This window comes from Myotis brandtii, unplaced genomic scaffold (assembly GCF_000412655.1).
Source record: "Myotis brandtii unplaced genomic scaffold, ASM41265v1 scaffold297, whole genome shotgun sequence".
Lineage (NCBI taxonomy): Eukaryota > Metazoa > Chordata > Mammalia > Chiroptera > Vespertilionidae > Myotis > Myotis brandtii.
This window is the reverse complement of record NW_005361351.1, coordinates 111,257-126,382: the sequence shown is the minus strand read 5'-3', so window position 1 is coordinate 126,382 and position 15,126 is coordinate 111,257. Positions and strand designations below refer to the sequence as shown.

Sequence of the window (15,126 nt, the reverse complement as noted above, 5' to 3'; positions counted from 1 at the left end):
CCTCCTGGCCAGCGGGCGGACGCCGGGTGCCGGAGCCGGTGTGCAGAGCTGGGCGCTAGTCCCCCGCAATCGCGCTCCATTCAAGTTCCGAGATGCAGGTGGGAGAGGGTTCTGCGAGGGAACAGCTGGGGGCTCTGCAGTGGCGGGAGCTTCGCAGCGCCGGACCGGCTGCACGCGCTGATTGCAGTCCGAGTCTAGGAGGGGGACCAGAGGGCTGGGGGCGCGGCTGGTGCGGGACGCAGGTCTGAGTGTGAGTCCCGTCTTCCCCCTTTCCCACCTTCGATCCGTGGGAAGTCATGTAACCAACCACCTGCAGCCTCGGTTTCTTCATTGGCAAAATGGGCGCTTGAATAGGGACGACTGTGTGGGGACTGGTGAGACGGTGCACAGAAAAGCAAACACTTTGCGAGGTGAGCCCGGCTCGGACTAGGAAGGTGCCCTCTGGCAAGATCTTCCTTGGTGTGCAGGGCCCCCTGCCTGGAGCGCCCCACCTGGCCCACCTGCAGGCCTGGCCTAGGTGATGAGGAGGCAGTTGGGCATTTCATTGGCGCTTTCTCCGCAGCACGGGGTGGTGGGTGGGTGTGTGTGCACGGTCTGCCACTAAGTCCCAGATGCTCCCATGGTCCTTGCCTGGATAAGGGTCGCCCTTGTATTTGGCCCATTTATGGGCGGCCCTGCTGCTCCCCAGGCACTGTAGAGCTGGGGTGGGAGCCTTGGGATAGGGAGGGAGATGCTTATTTACTTTCTAGTCAGAACTATCTGACTCCTCTGCTTTTTCTATTTGTGTTGAGAGAGGCTTGGCCTCTGGTGACTCATTATCACTCTAGACCCAAAGCTTCCCTACCCCCACAATTGAGGTGAGAACTGAGAGGAAGCCTTGACTCTGGGGGACCTGGGACCTGGAACCTGGGACCATGCTGTGAGCTTGCTCCCTGCTCCCTCCACCCCACCTTTCTTGCCCTCTCTTCACTTCTCTCATAATTCAGATTGTCTGGTTGATGCTGCAGTTGCCGTGGCACCATATTGCCCTTTGTCCCTTAAACAGAGGTTGCTAAGATGCCGTTATGGAGCTCCTGGTTGTGAAGGGGGATGGTTGGCACTTCCTGTCCCGTTGGTGGGTGGTTGTGAGAAGGAAGGAGATAGCTAAGGACAGGAAGGTTGAGCTCTGTCAGGTCCTCAGTCAGCTGATGACGTTTAGTCCCACGGTTACTGTCCTCAATGTCTCCATTATTCCATATATAACGTGGCCACCTTGTCTCGGGAGGTTCTCTCCGAGCCACCACCTGACCTCATTTCACGGCAGTATGAATGGTCATTTCTCTGTGGAGCTGAGCCCTTCTCCTGCCCACTGTGTCCTTGAGGTCTCTGGTGGCAAACACTACTAGTAAAAGGCAAAGATGCCTGTTTACTTTAGCCAGCACTCTGGGAACCCTTATGCAGCAAGGATCAAACAACTAGGCTGTTAGATTATTTTTATATATGAAAATTTCACTTTATGACAGCATATTTTAGTGTATTATTATATTGCACAGGACGAAACATTTGCACACTGCCAACCATGGTAAGCTTTTTCGTTTGTCTTTTTTTATCTGAAGAGAACTTTCTGCATGAAGAGGAAAATACTGTCCCTTCATTCTGTGGATGCTGATTTCTGAATCTTCCAGGGTGTGAGAAACAGTCTTGGGTTTTTTGGAGGCCTCAATGTAAGCCAGGGTGGGGACTCTGGAGGATTTCGAGTCTAAGGCAGAACCACCCTCCATTTCACTGAGTGCTATTTAGAAGCAAGCACAGTAGAAATTACAGGGAGACAGGGCTTATTCAATACTAGAGGCCTGGTGCACGAAATTTGTGCACTCAGGGAGGGGTGTCCCTTAGCCTGGCTTGTGCCCTCTTCTAGTCTGGGAACCCTCTTGCAGTCCGTTGCGCTCGCCAGCCGTGAGCCCGACTTCTGGCTGAGCAGCACTTCCTCTGAGGGAGCGCACTGACCACCAGGGGGCAGCTCCTGTGTTGAGCATCTGCCCCCTGGTGGTCAGTGCACATCATAGCGACCGGTCATTCTGCTGTTCGGTGGATTTGCACATTAGCCTCTTATTATATAGGATGGTGATGAGACGTCACCTGGAGCTGCCTAGAGGTGGAAAGTTCTGCCTGTGAGGGTGGTGCAGCAACCCCTTCCTGCAACTGTCAGGTAGTGGAGACTTCAGAATCCACCTTCCTTGTCTGCACAGATCTCACCTCGCTAAGTGTTTGTTTTTCTGTGCATCTTCTCACCAGTCCCACCACAGCCATCGCTTTTCAAATGCCCATTTGGCCAAAGAAGAAACTGAAGCTCCGGGTGGTTAATGACTTCCAAGGGTGGGAAATTATACATATATTTTTTGGATTTTTAACTATGTGAATGTATTGGCTATTCAGAAAAGTAATTTAAGGTCCTGGCCGAGTGGCTCAGTTGATTGGAGCATCCTTCCATACACCACAAGGTTGTGGGTTCCAGTCCCAGTCAAGGCACATACCCAGGTTGCAGGTTCGATCCCTGGTTGGGGCTTGTATGGGAGGCAACCAATTGATGTTTCTCTCTCACATCAATGTTTTTCTCTTTCTCTTCCTCTCTCTCTAAAATCAATAAAAACATGTCCTCGGGTGAGGATTGAAAAAAAAAGTAATTAAGAAAAAATAGGAAATGAAATAATTTTGCTGTTCCTTCCCAAAAAGAAGGGAAGCCAGATGGAGCACTTCCTTCTGGCTAACCTTGAAGGTTAATTAACTGTTAATTCCCTTCCCATGCTGTGTTTCTGTGTCTTGACAAGTAAGACTTTGGGAGGGACTCATTCATTCATTCATTCATTCATTTGTTCATTCTCTAGATTGAGTGGCTTGCTATGCACCAGGATACACTAAGTGCTGGCTCAATAAGACAGACTTGGCAATTCCCTCCCTGTAGTTAGACCTTTCGGCCTCTCCAACATGGTCCACAGTGCTATGATAATGTCAGGCAGAAACTGTGTAGCATGAACAGAATGGCTGGTGGTGGCTGAGACTGGCCCGGGCTGCAGCTGGCACTGCCCTTTCCAGCTGGCAGGTGGGATGAAATGTAAGCACTGCGTTCATGCTCATGTCTCTTCTTGGCCGGTTCCAGGGTGATGGTGGTGGTGGTTGGGGAACAGAGTTGGATCCTCGGCTAAGCTGCTGGAAGAAGTAGGTTTTCAGGTTGGTTGGAGTAAGGAGAAGGAAATGTCCTTGCCTGAAACATGAAGGAAATTTGTGAGAACAAAAGGGGGCAGGAAAAATGAGACTCTGGGAGAAAGGTCATGAAGGGGGTGATTAAAACTGGAAACTAGCCCTGGCCTGTGTTGCTCAGTAGTTAAGGCATTATCCCGTTGCAAGTTTGATTCCCACTCAGGGCACATACCCAGGTTGTGAGTTTGGTACCGGTTGGGGCTCAGACAGGGGGCAACCGATCCATGTTTCTCTCTCTCTTTCCCTTCCTCTCTCTGTAGAATCAATGAAAAACAAAACAAAAACAAACACATATAAAAACATATCTTCAGGTGAGGATTTAAAAAAAAAAAAGCTGGAGCCCTAGCCAGTTTGCTCAGTGGATGGAGGGTTGGCCTGTGGACCAAAGGGTCCTGGTCAAGCGCATGTACCTCGTTTGCAGGCTCTGCCCTGGCCCGGGTCCTGGTCGAGGCCCATACAGGAGGCAACCAGTCGATATGTGTTTCTCTCACATCGATACTTCTCTCTGACTTTCCCTCTCTTTTCCACTCTCCCTAAAAATCAATAAAAAAATATCTTCAGGTGGAGATTAATTTTTAAAAAAAGCTGAAACTTGACCAGCTCCACTCACCACCACCCGCCAAGGGCACATGTCCAGGTTGCAGGCTTGATCTCCAGTGTGGGGTGTGCAGGAGGCAGCCGATTGATTCTCTTTCATCATTGATGTTTCTATCACTCTCTCATTCTCCCTTCCTCTCTAAAATTAATAAAAATATATTTTTTAAAAGCTGGAAACTAGTTGTGAAGGGAAGTTGAGGCAGTTTCTCTAAGAGAGGAGAGCTTTAAAAATAAGATAAGTGGTGATTTTTCAGGTCATTTAGGTGTGGCTCTGCTCAGAGATTGGGGGTTTTCAATAAATTCTTGATGTCCCTTTTCAGGTCAAGAAACCTATAAAAATGTCTTCAGATAGCAGCTGAATACTTGGGGATGTCCAAGTATTCTTGCACATCCCCACCTTTGGAAGGGTCAGGAAACTAGCAGGTGGAGGTTCTAACTAAATAACAATAAGATAGCAAACTAACACTTACTGAGCACCTTCCAAGTCCTAAGTGCTGTGCTAAGTGCCTTATATGTGTTCATTTGTCCTCACAACTGCCCTCTGATGTGGCTGGTGTTATTTCCATGGTAAGGCTTAGAAAGGTTGTGTAACTTTTCTAAGTTCCCTCATCAACCTGGGTGCTAACTAGAGCTGGGACTTTGATGTCTGAATTTGGGCTTTCAGCATAGACCACAATGATATGTATGTCAGGCAGAAACCATATAGGATGAAATGTCACATTATGAACCAGAAACTTTTCTCACGAGAATCAAGTAGAAGGACAGACATAGATGCCTGACTCATCTGAATCATTGAGAGATGAATGCAGACAGACCCAGATGGGCCTGCACATGAAGATGGCTGGCCTCTGCTTCTTTTGAGGTCACTCAGACACAGCTGTCAGGTGCTGAGCACATAGCTCCTGACGGGTGTTGTGGGGTTGATAGACCAGGCAGATGTCAGGCCACAGCTGCAGAGTGAGCTGATCAGTCCCCTTCTGGTCACAAGGTTCCAGGGATGCCCAGGGAACAGAGGGAAAAACAAGTTGTTCCATCAAAGGGGAAGCAACCCCTTTGGAATTCCTGCAGGTCAGCTGCTTGCATCGAGAACTCAATCACAAAGAGTTCAGCATTTTTAGATCCCAAACCAGGACCTCTCCTTCCTTTCTCTCTCCAGTGGGAATGCAAAGAGCAGATCCTGAAAGACACTGTCCAGGAGGAGCTGGGCTGGTCCTTGCTTCTCCCCTTCCTTTCCTGAGCGCCTCTGTTGTGCCAGGCACCGCCCTCTGCTCTGGTGTCTGCATTGGCAGACTATGTTCTGGGGTGCTCTCTCCACCCTTGGGCCTACCAGCTTCCTGGATGAGAACAGGGCTCCCTGGCCACTTCAGAGCTCTGCCCCTGACACAACTGTAGCATGTTCCCCAAAGAAGGGGACTGAGGGACATTGGCTTTGGCTCAGTGTCTGATCAGGGGCCTTTCATCTCTAGGTTTCCCCTCAGTGGTTTATCTTGTATCTTGTGAATTCTCAGCTGACAATGTCTTTGCAGGCCTTTCATCATTGAGCTGCACCCTTCTAACATTTTCCTATTACTCTGCTGTGATCAGGTGTGTTCCTTAGCGTCCACTAGTGGCCAGCCCAGGGCCACCCTGTGCTTTTGCAACCTGTTGCTTCCCTCTGACATCCTTTCCTTTTCTCGGACCCACCACACCCTCCCAAATGCCTGCCATCCTTCACGCTACATTTACACAGGCATGCACATGTGAATGCTTCTCATCGTTCCTTATGGCCCTGCTCAAATTCAAGTCTTCTCTGCCCCTTTTCCATCTAATCTAAGTAGATTGCACTCTTTTGGGTGTATCCTGTCCTGTAACCAGCATTTCAAACATGTCCTCAAAGTGTTTCCTGGGTGTTCATCTGTCAGCCATTCGGGGGAGGGTCTGTATATCATACTTTTCTACAGGGCCAGATGGTGGCAAGTGCTTCATAAATTCTTGGGTGTGGTCATTTGTTAGAAACTCCCATTTCCTCTGGAATCGGTAGTTGCAGAGCCAAATTATGATAATCAAAACCATAATCCCCGAAAGATTATGGTCCCCTCCCCATATGTAAATTTAAAATAAAGATAATGCCAAGCCATAAATGCAAGCAAGGCGGACACATTTCTGATATTTACTTTGGTCACCATTTTGGTACTTGTGAGGGACTCTGAACAACATTAACAATATCAACAGGGGCTGCAAGCACTAGCTGTAGTCTGCATATTGGTTCATTCAGCTCAGGGGGAGTCTCATGCAGGCAGGCTCTCTTCTTGTAGAGAGCCCAAAACACCAGTAGATCCTTGAAGTGTTCAAGCATCCAGCACATTCTTAATCCTCTGCAGTGAACTGTGAGTCTCTTCTGACTTCCCAGGCCACTGGGACCTTCCTGAGGGCAGGGCTTGGGTCTTCATATTTGTCCTAGTACCTAGCCTTTTCCTTTCCTCCATATCTGCAGCCAATCCCCAGGAGGTGTGGGAAACTATACCTTGGGGTGTAAGGAAGGCCAGTCTTCCCATCCTTCCCAATTGTTGTATTTATGTTGAAGCTGGATAAAAGGAACAAGGGGGAAAGATGTCACAAAAGGGCAGTGGGGGAGGCAGAGGCAGTGGGACAGAGGAAGGAGAAGGGCAGAGAAGGGAGGAGTGCCCCCAGCCCTGACCCCTGCCTGCTGTTCTGTAGGAGTTGTGGTCTGATGACACAAGACCCCAGGTCCTCTCTAACATCAGCCAGGCCCCCAATATGGTGGCTCCCAGGTGACTGCACCCCAGAACACTCCTTGTGCAGGAATGTGGCCCTGTTTACAGATCAGTTAGTCTCTAAGTATTTATTAGTCCTTTGCCAGGACACTTCTGAGAGCGGCCCTGGCAGATACCCATATGCAGTAGAAGTGGTGATGCAGGAAGCTGGATGGAGCCTCTGAGGTGTGGCAGGACACGGCCTTCATTAGGAATGGAATGTGTAGAAAACAGTAGCCTGGGAGTTCATTGTCCAGGGAGTGACAGGTCCACCTGTGCCAGTAACTGGATGGTGATCTCAAGTAAGCTGCTTCAGAGCACTTGGCTTCAGCCGTCTGTAAAAGAAGGGTGTGAACAGAGAGTCCCTCCAACTTTGACTCAGAGATGATGCTTCCCAATTGCCTGGATGCTTATTGCAACACAGAGTGTGCCAAGCCTCTAGGCTAAGTTGGCTGCAGGAGGCATGTGCCACCCTCTGTGCCATGTCCTGGGACCCGCCTGCTCTCTCCCAGTGTCTCCAGGCCAGAGGCTAAGTTTGCAGCAACACCCAACCATAAAATTATTTTCGTTGCTACTTCATAACTGTAATGTTGCTACTGTTATGAATTGTAATGTAAATATCTGATATGCAGGATGGCCTTAGGCGACCCCTGTGAAAGGGTCGTTCGACCGCCAAAGGGGTTTCGACCCACAGGTTGAGAACCGCTGCTGTAGGCTAAGTTGGCTGCAGGAGGCAGAGGGTTTCTCTCTGTGCCATGTCCTGGGACCCCGCCTGCTCTCTCCCAGTGTCTCCAGGCCAGAGGCTAAGTTTGCAGCAACGCAGCAAATGAAGTCATGGCCCTGGCTTCTCTGGTCTCTGCTTCTGCGGCTTCGATTTCAGGACTGAAATTTGTGCCAAAAGGAAGTTGGTGTTGGAGCCCACCTTCCATGGACGCACACGATACCTTTCTGTCCTACGAGGCCTGTCTAGATCTCTGTCTCTGAGGCCAGGCTGTTATCATCATAGGCCCTCGGTTCCTTCAGGTCGGTCCAGGGCTAAGAACTCTGCAATTCTTCCCAGAGTCTAAAGTAATCCTTAGTAGCAGGTCCTCCCATGCAGAACCTCAAGAAAGACTGTCAGGAAGAGATTGAATTAATTTATTTCACAAATTGGAAGCCCTAGTGTTTTCCACATATGTTCAATTGTAAGCAACGTGGAAAATGCAGGAAAGTATAAAAAAAATTGCTCATTTCATGTCCTGCAGAAGACTAGTTCTACTGTTTCTGCATGGTGACTAGGCTAGTGGAGGGGACAACAGTAGGAGGGAGGAGTGGCCCTTCTTATTGGCTCCAAACAGCACCTATGGCTCCTGGCTGCATCTTGTGTCCAGGGACTAAGGGGTGCCTAACCGTGGGGATGTACCAAGTCCTGGTTGGAAGCCAGGCTGGGGAGGTCTGAGGAGGAAACGGGTTTGTGGCTATCCTGCCCCATCCACAAGCAGCCCCTCCAGATGTTGCTCCGGAAGGCATCTGATATGACAGTTCAGCAAGCGCACTTCCCCTGCCCGTGCTAACCACCAGTTCGTCAGAAAGAGAGGCTTCCTCCTCCCCGTGTCATTGGCCAGGTGGAAAACAAGCAGGTCTTCTGTGGGAGGGACCTTGCCCTGGCTTTCCTCCCTTGATGTGCAGGGTGCAGAGCTGTCCTGGATCTTTTGAGGAAACAGCTATGTTCTTTCTTAGGCCTGAATTGCTTTGGTATTTTGCCTGTCTGCTTGACGTACTGAACCCCAGTGATCGGATTCAGGAAGCCCTCCCCACGGCTGCTGAAGTCATCCAGGAAGCTTGGGGACGTGGGCCATCCAATCACAGGAAGAGCAAGGTTTCAGCAGTCAGTGGGTGGCAAGCAGGGGCTTTGAGAGGTGCCCCCAAGGAAGAGTGGGTTTCAAAGCAGGAAGAGAGAAAGAGAAGACCGTGGCCATGAGAAAGATGCATTTTGATGCAGATGGAATCTAGGGAAAGCCTGGCCTTCTGTACCAAGACCTGACTCAGGGTAGCCAGATGCTGGCCTGGAACAACGGGTACAGAACCACCAATTCTCTAATAACAAAACCAGGCATCTGTGGCTCTTATTCCTGACCACACATTCGAGTTCACTGGGGAGTTTTTAAAAAGTCTGATGTGCGAAGAAAGTTCTTGGTTGAGGACTGGACAGAAATATTCATGAAACAGTACTTATCCTTAGGACATACAGTACACTGACATTTTCTAATCTATTCCATTTCACTGTCTGGAGTAGCCCATTCTGTGTCTCACTGCTTCACTAATAAACTCACTTTCACTTAAAAAAGAAAAGAACCCTGGCTAATTTGCTCAGTGGTTAGAGTGTCAGCCTGTGGACCAAAGGGTCAAGGGTTTGATTTCCAGTCAAGGGGAGGTACCTCTATTGCAGGTTTGATCCCTGGCCCCGGTAGGGGCAGGGGTTGTGTTGGAGGCAACCAATCAATATGTCTTACATTGATGTTTCTCCTTCTGTCTCTCCCTGACCTTCCTCCCTTCCACTCACTCTAAAAATCAGTGGAAAAATTTCCTTGGATAAGGATTAAAAAAAAAAAAAAAAAGGAAATTCTGAACTGGTTCCAATACATTGATTTCTAGGCCACTAATGAGGACTAATGAACAATCTTGAAAATGCCATGCTAGTGCAACAGCTTGTACTGCAGTTGCTGGGAAGCTACCAGCTGCGTTTCCCAGACTCCCTTGCAGCTAGGGTTCCAGGTGTGAGTTAGAGTTTCCAGCAAGATGTGGTTGATCTGTTTTGGGCTTCTGCAGGCAGGCACTGAAGGTGGACAACCTCTTTGTGAGGGCTTCCTGAGCTAGGCAGCTGTGGGAAGCAACAGTGAATCTGGATAAAAAATGGAGGCTCAACAACAACCAGCCATCTGCAAGTGCCACATTTTTCTGGGGGCATTTATAAAATAAACATTTTGGGAACACTAAGAAAGGGAGGGTAACTGAGGAAATTTGGTAGAAAATGCAAGAAACACAATTGGAAGCCAGCTGGTACCTGCCCTGGCTTGTGATGTTACTTTAGTCACTTCCATAAACCCTTCAATATTGTGGCAAACAGCTGTTCAGTGCCTACTTGACCAGGTGTGGATGAAGTGTTGAGGGTGCAGCCTTGAACAAAACACCTACCTCGTGGAGCTTACATTCTAATAGGGGCAGATAGGCAATAAACAGAGAAGTGAGAAAATACAGAGGAGCCCGATGGGTACAAGTGCTGAGGAGGAAAGTCAAGCAAAAAGAGGAAGCAGAGTCAGGGACTTTTTTTTTTTTTTGAGAGAGAGGGAAAAACACCAATTTGTTGTTCCACTTATTTATGCATTCATTGGTTGATTCTTTTTTTAATCCTATACAATAAAAGGCTAATATACAAATTGTCCCCTCGGGCAGGAGTTAGACAGACTGGGAGTTCGACCACTCGCTATGATGTGCGCTGACCACCAGGGGGCGGTGTGGAACGAAGGGAGGCCCCGGCTGGCAGCTGGAAGGCCCTAATTGGCCTGCCAGGCCTAGGGATCCTACCAGTGCACGAATTTTGTGCATCGGGCCTCTAGTATGTATGAATGTTGGAGGCTGGTGAGGCTGGAGCAGCGTGAGTATGGGGCAAGGGTCAGAAAGACAGGGGCGAATCATGGAGATCATTGTAAGGCCTTGGCCTCTCACTCAGAGTGGGATGGGAAGCCCTCTTCAGACTTTAGCGGAGGTGTGGAATTAATAAACTGCATATTTTAACCCATTTGTACAGTATGTGGCTGCCCTCCTGAAAGTAGCTTGTAGAGTGATGAGGACGAAGCAGGGAGACCAGATCCATCTGGCAGCGGCGACTCTGGCTTAGGTCAGGATGGTGGAGGGCAGGTGGTTGTGACTGGATTCTGAATATATTTAGGAGATAGGGACAGCAGGATTTGTCGGTGGATTGGATGTGGGTGAGAGTGAGTTGTGGATGTGTCCTAACTTCATCCTAGGAGGCATGTAGAGATGCTGGTGAGCACTGCCTGTTTTCACAGCTGCACCAACAGCAGAGGCTGAGGTTTCTATGAGTTCCTTGAGCTCTGCAACCTTGTAGAGTAACGATGACAGTAGCAGTGGGATTTCCCTGAGGTTGTTTCTGTCCATGGGTCAAAAGGATGGGGACTCAGCAAGCAGCCTTCTAGAAAGCCACCTTATGCTCTGGCCAACTGCCTGACAGACCCTTCTTTGAAGAAGAAACTGGCTTTCAAAATCATGGTTGCTGATTATTGCCGCGCCTGAGGGATTTGTGAAGTTTTTATGTGGTTTACACATGGGTGCTGAGTGCGGATATTTTCCAAGATGGTAGGGAAGCATTTGGTAGGTTTTCCATGCTGCCTAGTTAGCAGTTACATTTCTGTCTGTTCCTCAGTTTCTGTAAACAGTGAAAGGCTCGATTGTAGGGGAAGGGGAAAAACCTGCTCCAGGAAGGCTTCCTGAACAAACTCAGCCCAGCCTTGAGCTGACCATGTTAGCCTCCAAACAGGGCAACCAGTTCAACCTGGTTTGCCTGGAATTTCCCCAGTTTAGCATGGAAAGTCAGGAGACCCAACAACCTCCTCAATCCCAGGCAAACCCGGATTGTTGGTCACCCTACCTCCAGCCAAGCCCTGAGCCATAGGCTTGATGACAGCTAGATGACCTCATTTTAGAGAAATGGATTTTTAAATCTCATTAATGTTTGAATAATAAAAGGAAAGAATCCACCTTAATTTTATAGCCCTGGACTACAGACTTGAAACTATAGATATATTTCAAATCAGTTCTGTCAACAGACATATTAGAAAATCAAAACAAGCCCTAACCGGTTTGGCTCAGCGGATAGAGCGTCGGCCTTCGGACTGAAGGGTCCCAGGTTCGATTCCAGTCAAGGGCATGTACCTTGGTTGCGGGCACATCCCCAGTAGGGGGTGTGCAGGAGGCAGCTGATCAATGTTTCTCTCTCATCGATGTTTCTAACTCTCTATCCCTCTCCTTCTCTCTGTAAAAAAATCAATAAAATATATTAAAAAAAAGAAAATCAAAACAAGAATTATGTTATCATCAACGTGCTGCCTCATAGTAACAGTAAAGAAATCTGAATCTGCATATTGCCTGGTTCTGTGTGAAACATCTAAAACTTGAATGTCATCCCTTTATAATAAAAATGAGTCAGTTAGCATCCACTTTACCATGAATCATGTTTGCTGTTATTACATCATTTCCCAGATAAAAATGGAGAAAAATGGAATCCACTTAAAGCTGAAATCATGTTTTGTGCAAATCCTGGGTTAGATAAAAGCTTTTCATTGAGAGCTATTTGAATGAAGCAAAGGTCATACTGTCACTACTGCTTTATAGGAAATTGATTTCTTAACCTTACAAAACTTTTAAAAAATCATTTTGGAATGCATACCAATAAGTAACACACAGCATGACAGTAAAATCATAATCCATTCTATAGAAGGACCAACTGTACTGAGCAAGGAGACAGTCCTTTTTTTCTCTGTGGCTGTGTTCCTTTCGCTGGCTTCGGTTGGAAATAACAGAATGACTGGTAAAACCTTTAAAAAAAATCAGCCAGTGTGTAAGATAACATAAGGAAATAAAGATATTTAACCTGTACAGTGACCAGGAAAATGCAGATGAAGACTACAATGGGAGACACAATTTCACCCGTTTGGCTGGCATAAGTCAAGAAGTCTGACAGCTTTCAGGGTTGGAGAGCATGTATATCAGAAGGGTGTCTGATACATTGTGGTGGGCGTGTAAATTGGTACAAGTGCCTTGGAAACAGTTTGGAATTACCTTGTAAAATTGAAATTCACATACCCTGTAACCAGGTGTGTCATTCTGAGATGTGTCACTGAGAGAAACTCATGCCCAGGGGATGTTCACAGCAGCACACTGATCTCGCCTCTAACTGCACACTTTTAATTTTTTTCATATATCTTTATTGATTTCAGAGAGGAAGGGAGACAGAAACATCAATAATGAGAGAGAATCATTGATTGGCTGTCTCCTGCACGCCCCCTACTGGGGATCAACCCCGAAATCTGGGACTGTGCCCTTGTCCGGAATTGAACCCGGGACCCTATAGTGCGGCAGGCTGACGTTCTAACCACTGAGTCAAACCAACTAGGGCAGGAACACTTTTAAACAACAAAATGCACACAGACAGAAGAATGAATTAATTCTTGGTACAGTCAACAATGGAATATTATACAGCAGTCTGAAGGAGTTACACTCTGATAGATAGCTACATTCAATATTGCTAATGACTATTTTTTGTTGTTGTTAATCCTCACCCAAGGATATTTTTCCATTGATTCTTAGAGAGAATGGGGGAGGGGGAGGGACACACAGAGAGAAAAATATCGATGTGAGAGAGAGACATGGATTGTTTGCCTGGGCCAGGCATCGAGCCTGCGAATGAGGTACTTGCCCTTGACCAGAATTGAACCCAGGACCCCTCAGTCCATGGGTGACGCTCTATTCACTGAGCCAAACCAGCTAGGGTCTTTTTTTTTTTTTTAATGTGTTTTTATTGATTTCAGAGAGGAAGGGAAAGGGAGAGATAGAAACATCAATAATGAGAATCACTGATTGGCTGCCTCTGTACACCCTCTACTGGAGATTGAGCCTGTAACTCAGGCATGTGCCCTGACCTGGCACTGCACTGTAACCTTCTGATTCGTAGGTGGACACTCAACCACTGAACCATGGCTGCCAGGCAGGGCTAGTCTTAATCCTATTTTAATAATTGATATTTTTGAAGATCCAGGCCATTTTTTTTTTTTTTTGCCCCTAGAAAGCAAATTGCCTGATTGTTACATTATTAGATTCAGGTCAAACATTTTTGGCAGGAAAACTGCATAGATAATGTGTGTCCTTCTTATTGGCATTATGTCAACAGATTAGGGCAGTGATTTTCAACCTTACTCATCTCATGGCACACATAAACTAATTACTAAAATTCTGTGGCACACCAAAAAATACACTTTTTTGCTGATCTGACAAAAACAATAGGTAAAATTCTGATTCATTCACAATAGACAGCCATGGTGTGTTGACTGTTGTCATTTTTTTATTTGACAATCCAAGGGAAAAGAGGTCAGTACCCCTAATTAAATAGGTACTGCATTTTTTTTCTTTATTAAGGTATTACAAATGTGTCCTTATTCCCCCAGTTACTGCATGTTTTAAAAATTCTTATGACACATCGGTTGAAAAATTACGGGACTAGAGTGTTCGCTTGTCCCTTTAATCATGATGTAAATATTTCTTTGTGTCATTTGTAAAGGTAACTTCTCCCCCTTTGTAATTAAAAACATATCTGTTGAGGATCTTTTAGGATCACCCACGACATGTGAATACAATATTCTGTTCCAAATAATCTTTGTTTAAAATTTATTTTAGAGAAAGGAAGGGAGAGAGAGAGAGAGAGAGAGAGAGAGAGAGAGAGAGAGAGGTGAGAAACATTGGTTGGTTGCCTTCTGCACATACCCTGACAGGAGATTGAACCCATAACCTGAGTTATGTGCTGAGACTGGGAATTGAACCCGCTAACTTTTGGTGTATGGGATGATGCTCTAACCAACTGAGTCACACTGGCCAGGGTTTTTCCCAATAATCTTTTATGCAGTGGTTTTAGTGTATATTTTTTATTTTTGACTGAAACATAATTATGGTGGCTAAAAAATGTCAATTTACTAATTCTGTCATTCAATATCTATTAGTTGGCATTATTTTACAAAGAAGAGCTTTCCTACCTACCCTCCCCTTTAAAATAGTTTTAATTTTACTACTATTAATGTTAGTAAGAGTAATAGTATAGATTTAAGGCTTTTAAAAATTATTACTGCAGCCCAGCCGGTGTGGCTCAGTGGTTGAGTGTCAACCTATGAACCAGGATTTCCTGGTTCGATTCCTGGTCAGGGCACATGCTTAAGAGTAATAGTATAGATTTAAGGCTTTTAAAAATTATTACTGCAGCCCAGCCGGTGTGGCTCAGTGGTTGAGTGTCAACCTATGAACCAGGATTTCCTGGTTCGATTCCTGGTCAGAGCACATGCTCAGGTTTCTGGCTCAATCCCCAGTAGGGGGCGTGCAGGAGGCAGCCAATCAATGATTCTCTCTCATCTTTGATGTTTCTATTTCCCTCCCTCACCCTTCCTCTCTGAAATCAATTAAAAAAAAATATTTAAACAGTATATCTACACAGTGGAATACTACGGTGCTATAAAAAAGAAAGTACTCTTACCATTTGCAACAGCATGGATGGACCTAGAGAGCATTATGCTAAGTGAAATAAGCCAGTCAGAGAAAGATTAAGTATCACATGATCTCACTCATCTGTGGAATCTAATGAACAACATAAACTGATGAACAATGGGAAGGCAGGAGAGAGTGGATGGGGGGTGGGGAAGAGATCAACCAATGAACTCATATGCATAACCCATAGTCACAGACAATAGGGTGGTGAAGGCTTGGGGGGAAGGAGGGTGGG

At 46.7% G+C, this 15,126-nt stretch overlaps 1 protein-coding gene across 6 annotated transcripts in view; it reads left to right on the top strand.

Annotated features, from left to right (window-relative positions):
* Positions 1-15,126, top strand: part of PFKFB3 (6-phosphofructo-2-kinase/fructose-2,6-biphosphatase 3) — an 84,293-nt gene that overhangs the window by 248 nt on the left and 68,919 nt on the right. The window lies entirely within an intron of this gene.